This window comes from Bubalus bubalis, chromosome 24 (genome assembly GCF_019923935.1).
Source record: "Bubalus bubalis isolate 160015118507 breed Murrah chromosome 24, NDDB_SH_1, whole genome shotgun sequence".
NCBI lineage: Eukaryota > Metazoa > Chordata > Mammalia > Artiodactyla > Bovidae > Bubalus > Bubalus bubalis.
This window is the reverse complement of record NC_059180.1, coordinates 9,431,716-9,447,105: the sequence shown is the minus strand read 5'-3', so window position 1 is coordinate 9,447,105 and position 15,390 is coordinate 9,431,716. Positions and strand designations below refer to the sequence as shown.

The 15,390-nt window shown below is 44.2% G+C and overlaps 1 protein-coding gene across 8 annotated transcripts in view; it reads right to left on the bottom strand.

The window, feature by feature from the left end:
• The window catches only part of GTF2I (general transcription factor IIi), an 81,913-nt gene extending 70,278 nt beyond the window's left edge, over positions 1–11,635 (bottom strand). For 7 of the 8 annotated variants that reach the window (XM_044935991.1, XM_044935992.1, XM_044935995.1 and 4 more), the window contains exon 1: positions 11,496–11,627. The gene's annotated coding sequence lies outside the window, so the exon portion shown is untranslated. Of the gene's footprint in view, positions 1–7,153; positions 7,226–11,495 lie in introns of all 8 variants that reach the window. The other variant, XM_025274665.2, reaches the window with a different exon arrangement.
• Between the last annotated feature and the right edge of the window lie 3,755 nt (positions 11,636–15,390).

Below are 15,390 nucleotides of genomic sequence, written 5' to 3'. Positions count from 1 at the left end.
GTACTACTAGGCAATCTTCCTAACGCAGCAAATTAACTGGCACTTAGAAGCAAACTGAAGCAAAAGTGTAATATCCTTTTTGTCCAAAAGGCAAATACTAGAGGAGGAGGCGATGGCACCCCACTCCAGTACTCTTGCTTGGAAAATCCCATGGACGGAGGAGCCTGGTGGGCTGCAGTCCGTGGGGTCGCTAAGAGTCGGACACGACTGAGCGACTTCACTTTCACTTTTCACTTTCATGCATTGGAGAAGGCAATGGCAACCCACTCCAGTGTTCTTGCCTGGAGAATCCCAGGGATGGGGGAGCCTGGTGGGCTGCCGTCTATGGGGTCACACAGGGTCGGACACGACTGAGGTGACTTAGCAGCAGCAGCAGAGGGACACTGAAGGGTACATGTGAACATACAACAGCACTTTCTGAAAAAAACAAAGAATATTGTTCAAAGAAATAAATACGAATGATTTGCAGACCAACTGTCTAGATGAACGCGTAACTTTACGTCACAAAACTCTGCTGACAGGCACTGTCAGGCACACACATCACATTAACAATGACAAACAGCCATGAGTCGTTTAAGCAACGCTGTATTTTAGTAAAATCCAAAAACCAAGATCCATGGTCAACTAGGAAGAAATGGATTTGAACTCAGCCAGGCACCAGGCTCAATATTTTCTTCTCAAAAATTTCATTTTCAGTTTTCTATAGTCAGTTTAAGTTCTCTATTATTTTTACTTATCATAAGCAACTAAGAGCCACACTGTACATTTAGTTAAGTATGATGAAATAAACTTTACGACTACAAAAATCAATACGTTTCCCAACTCAGTGTTTTATTTCTAGAGCCATAATTACTAAACCGCAGATACCTGGATCAATTAAGACTGAGAAAACATTAAAAATCAATTAACATACTTACCCCTAGGATATTGGCCATGGAAGGCTACAGACAGTATTTAGGACAGATAATATGGTATTCAATTCTGCAATTAAACAGGTTTAAGAGTTTAAAAAAGGGGGGGGAATACTTTAATTAACCAGGAAAATCTTCCACTGAAACTTAATTTTTCGACCTGCACTCCAACAAAATGCAGCATGGCTTTCCTGTGCTGTGGTTGCTTCCACTGGACCAGTATTTAAGATAAGCTATCTCTTCCGTGGTTTTTTCTGGTTGTTGTTTGGTAGCTTCAGCTGGTAAAGAATCTGCCTGCAATGCAGACACCCCAGTTTGTTCCTGGGTCAGGAAGATTCCCCTGGAGAAGGGATAAGCTACCCACTCCAGTATTCTTGGGCTTCCCTGGTGGCTCAGAATCTACCTGCAGTGTGTTCGACCCCTGGCTCGGGAAGATCCCCTGGAGGAGGCACGGCAACCCGCTCCAGTATTCTTGCCTGGAGAATTCCACGGACAGAGGAGCCTGGCGGGCTACAATCCATGGGGTCACAAAGTGTCAGACACAACTAAGTGACTGACACACATCTTTTTAGTTGTCTCCATTATTCGAGATCTAGTTTCAGGGTTTTTTTTGTTTATAAGGTTAGCTAAAACTCTAATTTACCAATTCATTTAATTTTACTAAGAGCCACAAAAGCCAAATTTCAACAAAATTGTGACTGAAGGCATCATTACAAACTTGACTACACTCATCTTCAGCAAGAAGTGTAAAATAACTTTCAGTATCACTTAATTCTAAGAACAGTAAAATGGAATTTCAAACTTTTATAAAGTTCTGATTTTATAAAAGTATTTTTTTAATGAAGAGAACTAAGAAAAGGCTAAAATTCATCGTCTAAGATACTATATATTTTGTCTTAAGATGGTGCCTAAAATAAAAGGCAAGGACCTAATAGCTGAATCAGCTGATTTTATCCTAAACAAGATTCAGTTCCATTAAAATTAGTATAGGTTATCATGAAATTTTACATATTGGCAATCTATTAGGCTGCCTAAAAATTTCTACCTCTGAAACTTGTATTTAACAGCTCTATGTTCTAGCTACAATATCCTAAAAGCTAAAGTTTTTTTTAGGAGAGAAAACTTACTCATCCCTAAAACGTCAGTATACATTTAGTGAAATCACTTTGGGTTATGAACAAAGATTTTATAAATATCTTAAATTTTTTTCAGCATAGTACCATTTGTTCTGGTCTTCCCAGGTGGCTCAGCAGTAAAGAATCAACCTGGCAATGCAGGAGATGCAGGTTCGATCCCTGGGTCCAGAAGATCCCTGGAGGAGGAAATGGCAACCCACTCCAATATTCTTGCCTGAGAAACCCCATGGACAGAGGAGCTTGGCGGGCTACAGTCCATGGGGTAGCCAAGAGTCAGACGCGACTGAGCACCCACGAACCATTTGTTCTAATTATGTCCACCCAGCAGTTTCTAAAGAAAATGTATTTATAGTAATTCATTGACTCCATTAGTTTAACTTCTGAAAGATCTCAAGAAGGTAACTTAGTATCTTGACATGTTTATTGTGACAGCTGCCAGACACATTTTACAAAGCAGACCTTTTCTAACATAACACTAGTTGATACTTAGAAAATAAATTGCCCACAATCACAGAATGATTATATTACTAGAGTCTCATCCATATCTGACTGTTCTTAATTCCCAAGTTCTTTTCAACTACACTATACACTGTAACCCAATTTTTAACATTTTTCAAATTCCACTACCCACAATATTTAAATTTCATTGTTTTCAAGGACTTAGGTTAACTCCTCTACATGAGGTTTTTAGGTTCAAGCACTAAATGTCATCCCTAAAAAAGTTTAAAATTCTCAGCCTAAATTTTTAAAATTCCAGCATTCCTCTATGCTAAAAAGACAAGAGATATTTTCATTATCCCTAAGTACTGCCTCACAAAACACTTACTAGGCAAAGGAAAATATAGCATATATCATCCACCATCTTAACCAAGTGTTCAAAGTAACTCCAGTCACGGGACAAATAAACATCATGCCCAGCCAACAAAACCCAAGAACACTGTGATGTTCCTGTCCAAAACGCACTGGACAAACCAGAGCTGAGAGTCATTTTATGAAATGACTGCTCTGTAACCTTCAAAAAGGTCAAGGGCATGAACATCAAAGACAGAGGAACCGCTCTACAGTGAAGTATATTATAGAGATGGAACAACTGGATGCAAAGTGTGATACTGGGGATTCCCTAGTGGTTCAGTGGTTAGGACTCTGAGCTTTTACTGCGGAGGCCACAGTTCAATCCCTGGACAGAGAACTCAGTGTGCTGCTGGACTAGGCCCTTTGCTACATACGGTGGTGTTTGGCAAAACATGAATGGGCTTGCAGGATGAAGGGTATGTGGGAAATTTTTGTTTGTTTGCTCTTCTTATAATTATTTTGTTTAAAGTGTTTCAAAATAATTTTTAAAATATTTCATGCATATTAATTAAAACACAGCCACTAAAAAAAATCCTACTTTTGCCTGACTTCAAAGGGGTTCTAACTTTTGCTTTTGCATTCACAAGTGAAGTATTAAAACTGGGAGAGTGAAGGATGTTACACTGTGATTACTGATTAGAATTTGTCCCCATCAGCTAAATAAAATTGCTTTTTTTTTTTGGCTTCTTGCATTTTAAGGAAGGAACGATTAGAATTTCATGTCAAAAGTATAAACACGCACACAACTTTATCTAAAGACTGTCAGAAGAAACTTCTCCTATAGACTATGTATTAATCAAATGGTGTATCAGGGTCTTTCAGTTTCAACAGTACTGTGTTTGGGTTTGAGGCCAGGTCCTCCATCCAGTTCTGCACAGTCAGCACTCATGACACACTGGGTAATTCAAGATGGATCAAGGCTGATTTTTACGTCAAGGCTTTTAAGTTTTTATAGTAGGCTACGCTTACATTTTAAGATGTGTTAAGTTGCTTTGGTTGTGTCCGACTCTGCGACCCTATGGACTGTAGCCTGCCAGGCTCCTCTATCCATGGGATTTTCCAGGTAAGAATACTGGAGTGGGTTGCCATTTCCTCCTCCAGGGGATCTTCCCGACCCACGGATGGAATTCAAATCTCTTGTCTCCTTCATCGGCAGGCAGGTTCTTTACCACTAGTGTAAATTATTAATTTCTGCGGAAATAAAGTTGGTAATTTTATCAGTAAACATCAAGTGATCTCTCAAGACAAAACAAAATACATTGCAAAGGTTAGGATTTGAAATGATCTCCAAGTGTTTACTTTCATACTTAAAATATTATACCCTCTCCACCCTATTGCCAAAAAACTGTTGAGACAGCTAACAAAAATAGTCAAATTTTTTTCTTTTTTAAAAAGCCAGGGGGGACTTCTCAGATGGTCCAGTGGTTAAGAACCCACCTTTCTATGCAGGGGACAGGGGTTCAAGCCCTGGTCAGAGAACTAAGATCCCACATACCTTGGGGCAACTAAGCCCACACACTGCAACTAAGACCCTTTGCAGCCAAATGAATATATAAAATATTTAAAAACGGAAAAGCCAGGGGACTTCCCTGGTGGTCCAGTTGTTCGTGACTCCAAGCAGGAGATCTGAGTTTGATCCCTGCTCAGGGAACTAAGATCCTACTAGGGAAAAACAAACAAACAAACAGGTGAAGGAAAGAATGATAAAATAATTAAATGAAGTCAGGGAAAGTGGATCTTTCCCAATAGTGGATCACAAGTTCAATACTGAGTTTCACAGTATCCAGAACAGTGTCTTTGCAAAACAAACACACACCTTATCAACTATTCAGGAAAATCCACAACTTTTCTCAGCACTAGTTTGAAATTTTTCACACATGTATAAAGTATACTTTTATACTGATAGTCCAGAGTTTTTTAAAAGCAGCAGCTTTCTCTACCAATATACAAAGAATGTACTCCTTTTACTTTATGTCAAGTTTAAAAAACATTTGGTTTACTTGTTAAACTGGCTCACTTGTTTTTTTCTAACTTTGTATGAATTGGAGGAGGAAATGAAAATCAAGTAACTGGAGTAAAAGCTCCATCTTTTCTCTTTTTAATGTATTGTCCACAGAAAGCAGGCAACAGAGCCAAGCAATTATGAACGGCAGCTTTGGAATGAGGCCAAAATTCTGAATTAAAGGCCTAGCTCCAATATTAGATATGGCTGGCTGTGGGATTCTTTAATCCCAAATCTCCTAAGTCTAGAAACGACAATAAATATGTGAACTTAACTCACAAGGTTCCTATCAGAATCTGTCAAGTACCTGACAGAGTGCTAAACATAAGCAGTCAATAAACTGAATAAGCACTTAATTTTAAATATAATTAAATCACTTATTCCTAAAATACACATATATGGGGACTTGTCCAGACTCTGCGCTTCCACTGCAGTGGCGGGCCTGGGTTTGATTCCTAGTGGGGAAACTAAGATTCCACACAGCAAACTAAGATCTGTGCAGCAAAGCCAAATAAAACAAATCAAACAGTCAAATCCCTAGAGACAAAAAGTAGAACGGTGAGTGCAGGGGCTGCAAGGAAGAGGGAATGGGTTAATGGGCAACTTCAGTTTAGGAAGATGAAAACGTCCTGGAGCTGGACCTTATGACGGCTGCTCAACCCTGCGACTGTACAAACCGCACTTAACACCGCTTTGCCGTGCGTCTATTTTACCTCCATTTACAAATCACTATCAGCAACTATCTGAAAGAACGAGCTTTTCATGGTGGAAATGGCCGACACAAATTCCTCACAAAGGGACAAACTCATTTCTCAGCAGTTTTCTCTGCTATTGAAAGATCTGTTCAGATCCATCTAAATTCTGCCCCAAGGAAATCGATAAAAAGAAAAAGCAACGATCCAGCAATCCCACTAAGCATACACACAAAAAGCGTGAAAACAGGCAAGACTCAAAATACTTGTACAGCAATGTTCATGTTACAACACTGTAAGGCCCAAAAGGTAGAAACAATCTGAATGTCCATCAACAGATGAACAGAAAACAAAATGTGGTGTATCATGCAATGCAGCACTGTTCAGCCATTTTAAAAAAAGGAATGACATTCTGATACACACAACACAGATGAACCTCGAAAATATTACGCCAAGTAAAACAGCCAGACACAAAAGGACAGGATCGCATGATTCCACTTACATGACTATCTACAAGAAGCAAATTCACAGAGACTAAAAGTAAATGAAGAGATTTCCAGGAACTCCGGGGAAGAAGGCCTTCTATCTGGGGCAATGAGAAAGATTTTAGAAATAGTGGTGATGGTTATAGAATGCTGTGACTGTAATCAAAGGCACTGAATTTAAAAGGCTTAAAAATGCTTTAAATGGAAAAAAAGAAAAAGAACAGGAGAAAAGTGGGAAGCTAACAATTTCCCTGAACCCCTTGAGGCACTTTTCACACTAATCCCAGCACTAGGGTCAATCTCTTTGCACTTTCCTTCCTTATAAAGTGGGCGTTTTACATGCTGTCACCCTCCCCTTTGTCAAATTATCATTTCAATAAAGTAATCTAAGTGGTTTAAAGACTGAGGCTAAGAATACTACTGTTCACATTTACGTTATAGTCAATACTAAGAGCTTTTTCTAAATATATTAAATTCTTAATAATGAACAAGATATAAGCAGTTTTCTCAGATATCATTTAACTGTCAGTTTCTAGTGAAAACACGAAGATGAGAGAGACCTGACCACAATTAAGACAGGTAAACTTTTCTTACCTTCTTTAATTGCCCAATAACAACAAAGAAATTCCAATTGCCCTTCAACACATTTATGAGTTTGTCTCAAATATAACAGCCCAGGGCAGGGGTGGGGTGGGGGGAAGGTACTGCTTTGAAAACTTGTATGATAGCTGAAGAAAATTGGTGGAGGGATTCTGTGTTGGGTAACCAGTTCTAAAGGCTATTTTCCAATTTTAAGTTTACTAATTACAAGGCAGACATTAATCTCCATTATAGAAATTCACATTATAGATAGCTGTCTACTAACCAGGGCTCATTTTAACCAGATACCCCAAATAGGACCAAACACTTGACTACGCTCTGATTCTACAATTATACCAGAATACAATCACATACAGGTTTCCCTGGTGCCTCAGATGAGAAAAAATCTGCCTGCAATGCAGGAGACCAGGGTTCAATCCCTGGGTCAGGAAGAGGCCCTGGAGATGGAAATGGCAACCCACTCCACAATTCTCACCTACGAACTCCCATGCACAATCACAGACAGTACTTTAAGCTGGGGAACAGGTGATGTATTTCCTTTGCCATCCTACAAAGACAAAAACACTTTGTCAGAGGGGGAAAATCCCTGAAGAACAATTCTTGCCCTCACAGAATTTACATTCTCCAGAGTCTATGGAGATTAACCTTGTAATCAGTATAACAAGGACTGTTATCACATGCAGTTTTTATTTCCTTAGGAAATTCAATTTCTATAAAGGATTAAACATAGTATTTAATTTTAATTCATTCAATCTTCAGAACAACCCTAAAAGAGAAACAGTTTCTATTATCATCATCCTTTTGATACATAGGGAACATAGGGAAACTGGGATACAAAGATGTGAAAGGGAATTAATTGTTCAAGGTAACACAGATGGAGTAATTTCAGAACCTATGTTGATAGGCACCCACTAAGCCATACTGTCTCACTCGGCCGTAAATTCATTTTACCTCTGAAGTTACACTTTTTAAATAAGCGAATTCTTTTAAAGTCCTCCATAATTTTTCAACTTACAACCAAGGAACATGAGTCAATCTGCCATCAACTCTGACAATCCCTATGCAACTTTTTCTTACTTTCCCACTAGGTCAAAGTGGGAAAAAGCAGAGGAGTAGTGACAGAAACAGGCATGGAGTATGAAGGCGAGGACTGCAGAAACAAAGAGGAAAAAAAAGAAAAAACAAAAATGGGAAAACTGCATCTGGGAGCATTCCTGTAAAGGAAAGCCAAGAAAGAAGAAAATGCTAAAGGAAGAAAAAGAAAGAACAGAAAAAGAAGAATATTAAGATGCATTCAGTACTTCTGATTTATACACCTAATTTTTTCCAGTATTATATACACACATTCTCTCAAATACTAATTCTTAGTTTTACTACCCCCACACAAGTAGCCTCAGCTACACATTGGTTAATCGAGTATTGTTCTTCATATTGGGGTTTCCCTTGTGGCTCAGCTGGTAAAGAATCCGCCTGCAATGCGGGAGACCTAGGTTTGATCCCTGGGTTGGGGAAGGCTACCCACTCCAGTATTCTGGCCTGGAGAATTCCATGGACTGTAGAGTCCATGGGGTCACAAAGTGACCGACACAACTGAACGACTTTCACTTCACATTCTTCACACTGCCATACTGCCACTTAAGCTCACTGATTACAAGGAAACCCAACTCTACAATTATAATGAACAACTGATTAATTACATTTCCTACCTTCTTTTAGTAACAATGAATAAGCTTAACTCAAATAAAGGGAGACAACTTTTGAAGAAAAAAGGTACCAATGTAAGGACCTTTAGTAAACTGCTATTAAAAATTTCTTGGTAATTATCTTTCAGGTGTGTGCGTGTGTATTCAGCTCTGTCTGCCTCTTTGCGACCCCATGACTGTAGCCCACCAGGCTCCTCTGTCCATGGGCTTTTCTTGGCAAGAATACTGGAGTAGGTTGCCATTTCCTTCTCCAGAGGATCTTCCCGACCTAGGGGCTGAATCAAGTTTTTGTCTCCTGCATTAGCAGGTGAATTCTTTACCTCCGGGCCACCTGGGAAGCCCTTATCTTTCAGGTAGATAACCTCTAATACATTTCAGCAAAAGTGAAATATTAATACTATTCTCAAAGAGAATTAAATCACCAAGAATTCTTCAAAAAAATGCTTTCCCTTAGACATACATAAAAATCACTTAATGAGCATCTGTTTAAGCCACTAAGACAATTTCATGTTAGTTACACCACAGCAGTCATGTGAAGAGACTGCAATATTCGAAAAATTCATATTTTCAAAGAAGAATGAAACATGATAGAATTTAATTAGGTGGAATGCAAGGTAAATAGCTGGTCACCAGTAATAACAAAAAAGGTGAAGTGTTTGGAGCTTTTTCAGTGTTTTGATTTACTTGAGCAGAGACTTTGTCTTTTATATTTTATGTTTTGGAACACACCATCGATCTAAGGATCATCCAAATAAAATGATAGAACATTACCAGAAACTAATCCCATTCCCCTTATCTAACTTAAGATTACTTTCCCAAAACAGAAATCCATTATACTAAAATTTAAAATCATTGTCACAAAGACTTGTGCCCCCAGACAATGAAAGCCAAAGCCTATGCTTCAATGACAAAGTCTTTTAGTCACTTTCTTAAAAGTTAGTCAAATCATTGGTACATGGAACTGGGGGTGGGGGGAAGAGTTGGGGAGTTCCAGCTGCTCTGCCTGCCAAGTTAAACAAAAATTCTTAACTCCCTGTTTGCCAAGTAATCTATAGTAAGCAGCCTGAATTACTTTGATTCTTTAAGACCTCGTTTTAAAGTAAGGAAAAGCATGCACCTAGAATAAACTCCCCTCACAACTTAATTTCATACCAGAGTGAATAGTTCTCACAGTGTTCCTCCTCAGAGCAGCAGCCTTAGCATTAACAGCGAACTAGACAGAAATGCAAATTCTCCGGCCCATCCCAGACTCGCAGCATCAGAAAGTCTGGGGTGGGGCCCAGCAATTGTGTTTTAACAAGCCCCGCAGGGGATGCTTGGATTCTGAGAACCAATGGCCTAAGGGCTAAGAGTCACACAGGTTCAAGGTTTACTGGCTTGGTGACCAACAGGTAATCACCCAGCTTCTCTAGACTTGTTCCTCTTTTAAACAGTAGAATTAGGGGGGTGTTATGAATATTAAATAAGAAAACCACGTTAAGTTTCTAAGAGCGATGCCTGACATATAAAAACATTACTCAAGCACTAACTGTCGCTACCAATATGAGCTTTGACGGTTGTAGACTGTAAGGGGAATAAAGACAAAGACAGAAGAGGCTTAATCCCTAACTCTCCAGGAGTTTAAACCTAGTGACCAGGCCAAGGCACGCGTACACAAAGCAGAACCAACCAAACTCCAAGAGGAAATAAAGAGGGGCTGACCGTAAGAAGAAACAACAAATTCTGACCCAACATTATAAGAGAAGGCTTTAAAGAAGTGACTGCATATGAGCAATAAGAGTTCCACCGCCTCAAAGGAACAAAAAGTCATTCCAGCCTACAGGTGTGAGCCAAGATCACAAGAAGCAAGCGAAACGAAAAGTGCACGGTAGCAGACTGCAGTGGCTGGAAAACGACCAGGAAAAAATATGCTGTAGGACATAAAATCGGTCACCCCAAATCCCGGGGCTTAGCTGGGGGTGGGGGTAGGGATTGGAGGCGTGGGTAAGACCCGGCCTCCGCCCGGCACTCTAATGCACACGCTCGTCTGCAAACTAAGTTCCCCTTTTGTTTTCTGAGCACCCAGAGACCACTTTTACGCACAGCGGCCCATCAAGCCATTGTCTGCAGCAAAGTTGAACGCAAGAAGCTGAGAAGCGTGCCCGGAGCCCCGCATTCCAAGTGGGCGCCACTCCAACTAGACCCGATGTCTGAACATTCTCAGACACCAACAAGCACAAAACCATGAACACTTTTAAAAAAAAAAAACAAAAAACCGTTTTATTAAAAGGCAAAATTTGGATAAGCACAAAGTCGGGAGTAACGAGGGCAGGGGGTTTGTTTTGGGGGGTTGTGGTGTGTTTTTTTTTTTTTTGTCTTCTTCTCTGAATCCCCTCTGGATACTGGCCGAATCCCGATGGCTTATTTTCCCAAGCTTGCAGGCTGAGGTTTTCCTTCCGGTCATTGTGCTTATTTCCCCCAAAGAGCAAGGCCCCGCTGGGGTAGGCGCGCCGGCCCGGCCCCGGGACAAAGCCCACTCCCGGGCTCCACCTGGGCGCGGGCAGGGGCGGGGAGGGGCGGCGCTCCGCGGCCCGCCCGCCGGCCGCAGTTACCAGGCAGCGCGGCACCGCCCACCCCCGCCGCCCGCCGGCCAATCCGGCGCGTCTGCTGCCCGGGCGCACGAGCCCCGGAGACACCAGTCCGAGCGCGACCCCACGGCTGGGGCCTGGCACCGAGCGCGCACCCGCACCTCCCGAGCCGGCCAATCAGCGGGCCGGGCATGCGCAGCCCGCAGGCTCGCTCGCGCGCGGGGCCCTCACGCGTGAGGCGCCCCCCCCTCCCGGCCGCCACACGCCGCGCCGGTGCGCGCGCCCCTCCCCCATGCACCCAGGCGCGCGCGTCAACTGTCGTCCCCCGCGACCGCGTCTGCTCCTGCCCCACCCCCAACGCCGGCGGCCCGGGGCTGGTGGGGGGGCGGGGTGGGCCCCCCCAACACGGCCGCCGACGGTCCCCACCCCATCCCCGCTGTCCGTGCAGTCCCCCCCACGGAGGGACGGGGCGAGTCTCAAAAGCCCAGCTCGAGATGGCAACCGGGGCGGGGTGGGGGGGAGCGGGGATGAGGCGACGGGGACTCACCCGAGTGCAGCCGCCTCCAGGCAGCGCCGGGGCCGGGGGGCGCCGAAGGGAAGCGAATGTGGGCCGCGCGCGCACGAGCTGTGGCCGCGGCGGAGCAGCCTGGGGTTGAGACGGACCGATGAGCGGGCAGGAGGTGAGAGGGCGAGGGGGCCCGAGCGTCTCGGCCGAGCTCCTGTCACCGCCGCATGGCCGCCCTTGGCAGGGCCTCGCTCAGCGCCTAGATCCTCTCACAGGGGAACCGAGGATAGGCCGGGGTAACCGCTGCAGGCGGGCGGCCACGGCTAGAGAGCGCGTGCGGGGAAGCGGGGGGGCGATCGGTGGCCCCTTTTCTCTGCTCTCCGAGCTTCTCTCTCTCACCCTCCTCCTCCTCTTTTTTTTTTTTTTTTTTTTTTTTTGTTCCTAGAAGGCGCGCTGCGCGTGCGCACCCGCAGCACCGCCCAGCGGGAGTTGTAGTCTCTGATTCGTCCCCATCAACGCGACGGAGGGGGGCGCTGGACTACGACTCCCAGGAAGCCTCGCGCCGACCAGCCCGGAGCCAGAGGACGCGGCGAGCTCGGCGCCCGGCCCTCTCGGGCAAGGACTGTCAATGGAGGCGCGGGTGGTGGGAGCGAGGAACATGGCTGCACCTGGGGCCTGCGCGGCTGCCCGAGTGGGGGAGGGGAGCGGGGACGCAGGGATGAAAATCCAGGCCGAGTCGGCTCCCTTGCCAGGCTTCAGCCGGCCGCAGCCACGGTCCCATCGCTCGCGCTCACTCTTGCATCCGAGATTCCCTGCAAATTGGGAGGCTGGAATACAGCAAAAGCCGGGAGCCCCAGGCCGGCCTGCCGCCTTCCCTGCTTCGCCAAGGGACTTCCTCCGCCCTGCACCACCCTCCGGGACACAAAGAACTCCTGTTAGTTTTTAAAGCTTGCCTCGAGAGACTCTTGCCGCAACTTCGGACTGGGCGAGGGAAGGGCACCATTCTGTTTTTATTTACCCCTCCACCTCCAGGCTTTGCTCACTTTTCACTCGACATGTAGAAGGAAACTTAAGACGGAAAAGCCATGGAGGGCGAGCAGAAAACGTGATTTGCAGCCCGTTTTGTTCTGTCAACCGCTAAGCAATTTTCCTCAAACCCCACCCCCCCGGTATTTTTTTTTTTTTTTTTTTTTTGCATCTCAACTTTCATTAGCTTGCGAATTTCGAAAATGGTGAGATATTACTGTTCACCCCAAGTTAGAAGTTTAAAAAACTCGAGGCCAGAGATTTTAGATGTTTATGTAAAAACACAAAATCGGGTGATTATGTGATGTTTCTCCCTGCCGGAGATTAGGGCCACGCCGGCCATCCTCCCCCCTCCCCCTCCTCCTCGGTAGGTGGCGACCACGGCGCTTTTTTCAGCCTTTGTCGCTCGCAAGAAAACTTTCCGAGCAGCTAGTCTTTTGATGTAGGGCCAAGACCTTTCCTTTGAATTTGGGTTCGCAGATTAGCCTTCCCCATCTTCTTCCGTAGACCGCACCCATAAAGCCTCATCCAGAATGTCCATGTTGGATTTCTTTTAAAATAGATGGAGAATTTAAAGATCCCTGCGAAGCAATCCGATTCCAGAAGACGTCTATATTTTCCCTATTTCCCCTGCAATCTTTTACTGTCATTTTGTCCTCGATTAATTCAATTAGGACTCTTTCTTTGTCAAGTTTCTGCACAGCATTTAGTTTTTCATAAGAACAATTTTCTTTTTGCACTCATACTTCATTAACATTTTGGAATATTTAAATTCCATCTTCCCAATATCAAGTACAACTGACGTACTTAGGGATAAACATTAACTCTTGAGAAGCCTACAATTCAGCTGGTAATAGCAACCACCACAGGAGCTGCAAACTCAGCTGCTGTGAGCATCAGTTGAGGATGTTTTATGGAGAGATAGGAACCCTGAGGGCTTACCTGGTGGCTCAGACGGTATAGAATCCGCCTGCAATGCAAGGGGGTCCAGGGTTTAGTCCCTGGGTTGGGAAGATCTCTGGAGAAGGGAATGGCTAAAGCGTCTGCCTGCAACACGGGAGACCTGGGTTCAATCCCTGGGTCGGAAAGATCCCCTGGAGAAGGAAATGGCAACCCACTCCAGTGTTCTTGCCTGGGAAATCCCATGGACAGAGAAGCCTGGTAGGGTACAGTCCATGGGGTCGCAAAGAGTTGGACACGGCTAAGCAACTTCACTTCACTTCACTTCACCCACTCCTGTATTCCTGCCTGGAGAATTCCATGGACAGAAAAGTTCATGGGATTGCAAGAAGTCCAACACGACTGAGGGACTAACACAACTTTTTTTGTGTGTCCTGAACGGATTATTGGGAATACTGAGAAATTAAGGACAGTGATGGGATGATGCACTGGGTGTGGTGAAGTAATGGAGGAGCACTGGAAGGGTGTTAGGAAGTAAGAGTTCATTTAGTCACTATTACCCTTGTCATTGGAGAAGGCAATGGCAACCCACTCCAGTACTCTTGCCTGGAAAATCCCATGAGCGGAGGAGCCTGGTAGGCTGCAGTCCATGGGGTCGCTAAGAGTAGAAAACCACTGACTGACTTCACCTTCACTTTTCACTTTCACGCATTGGAGAAGGAAATGGCAATCCACTCCAGTGTTCTTGCCTGGAGAATCCCAGGGACGGGGGAGCCTGGTGGGCTGCCGTCTATGGGGTAGCACAGAGTCGGACACGACTGAAGCGACTTAGCAGCAGCAGCAGCAGCACCCTTGTCATTAAAAACTTACGTGGGAGATAGTCCCCTTTTTATGCAGTTAACAGTTCCGTGTGAAATTTTGCTGCTGCTTCATGAACAACTCCAGCTTCCTTGAGGTTAAGGTTGAACTGTCGAATCCTAAAGCTGGTCTTAAAACTTTAGGTGGCTTTGAATTGCCTCTGGACAGAAAGCTGGCCCTTTGGGGACAATGAGCAATGTATAGAAGTCAACCTTTTTTCCCGTGTACTGCTATTAGCAGGTTTAACCCTCAAATTCATACTTACAGTCATAAATATCACACATGTTCAGTCTTAAGACCTGGCTCATCTTGCGTGTTAGTGGTGCACTTGCTGTTGGTTAACCAGTTTTTCCCTCACCTCATTGGTACAGTGAAGTCGCTCAGTCGTGTCTGACTCTTAGTGACCCCATGGACTGCAGCCTACCAGGCTCCTCCGTCCATGGGATTTTTCCAGGCAAGAGTACTGGAGCGGGGTGCCATTGCCTTCTCCATCATTGGTACAGGTGCTATGTTAATGGTGATCAGAATTACATGCCACTTGAGATACCAACTCAGCACAGCCAGCTGTTTTCCAACACAATATTACACTGCTGTTTTAGGGGTTGAGCAACAAATGAAAAATACCAAAAAGAAAAATTGATTTGTATATTTCGGAATGATTTCTTATGGAATCCTCCTTTGTTCAAATCACACTCAACTTTTGTTTAGAATCACATTCAACATAACACGATGTGTGTACCAAAACTGAGATTGCAGTCTGACCGCACCATGCGGCATGTTGGATCTTAGTTCCCTGACCAGAGATCAAACCTGTACCAGTGTAAGCTCAGAGTCCTAACCACTGAACTGCCAGGGAATTACCAGCTGGCAGAATCTTGCAGGTTATTTCAAATTATTTCATATACATCTCTTTTTAATGTTTAACCTAGCATATGCAGTCCTGCAGGTGAGTGTCCAAAAACAGGACACTCCATTCTATTGCATACAGTAGCCCCTCCTTATCTATGAGGATAGTACTGAATTCTCTATATACTATGTTTTTTCCTGTATGTACATACCTATAATAAAGTTCCTTGTTTTGGGGGCATTTTTTGGCCATGCATGAGTATCTTATTTCCCCAACCAATGGTTGAACCCAAGTTCCCTGCAGTGG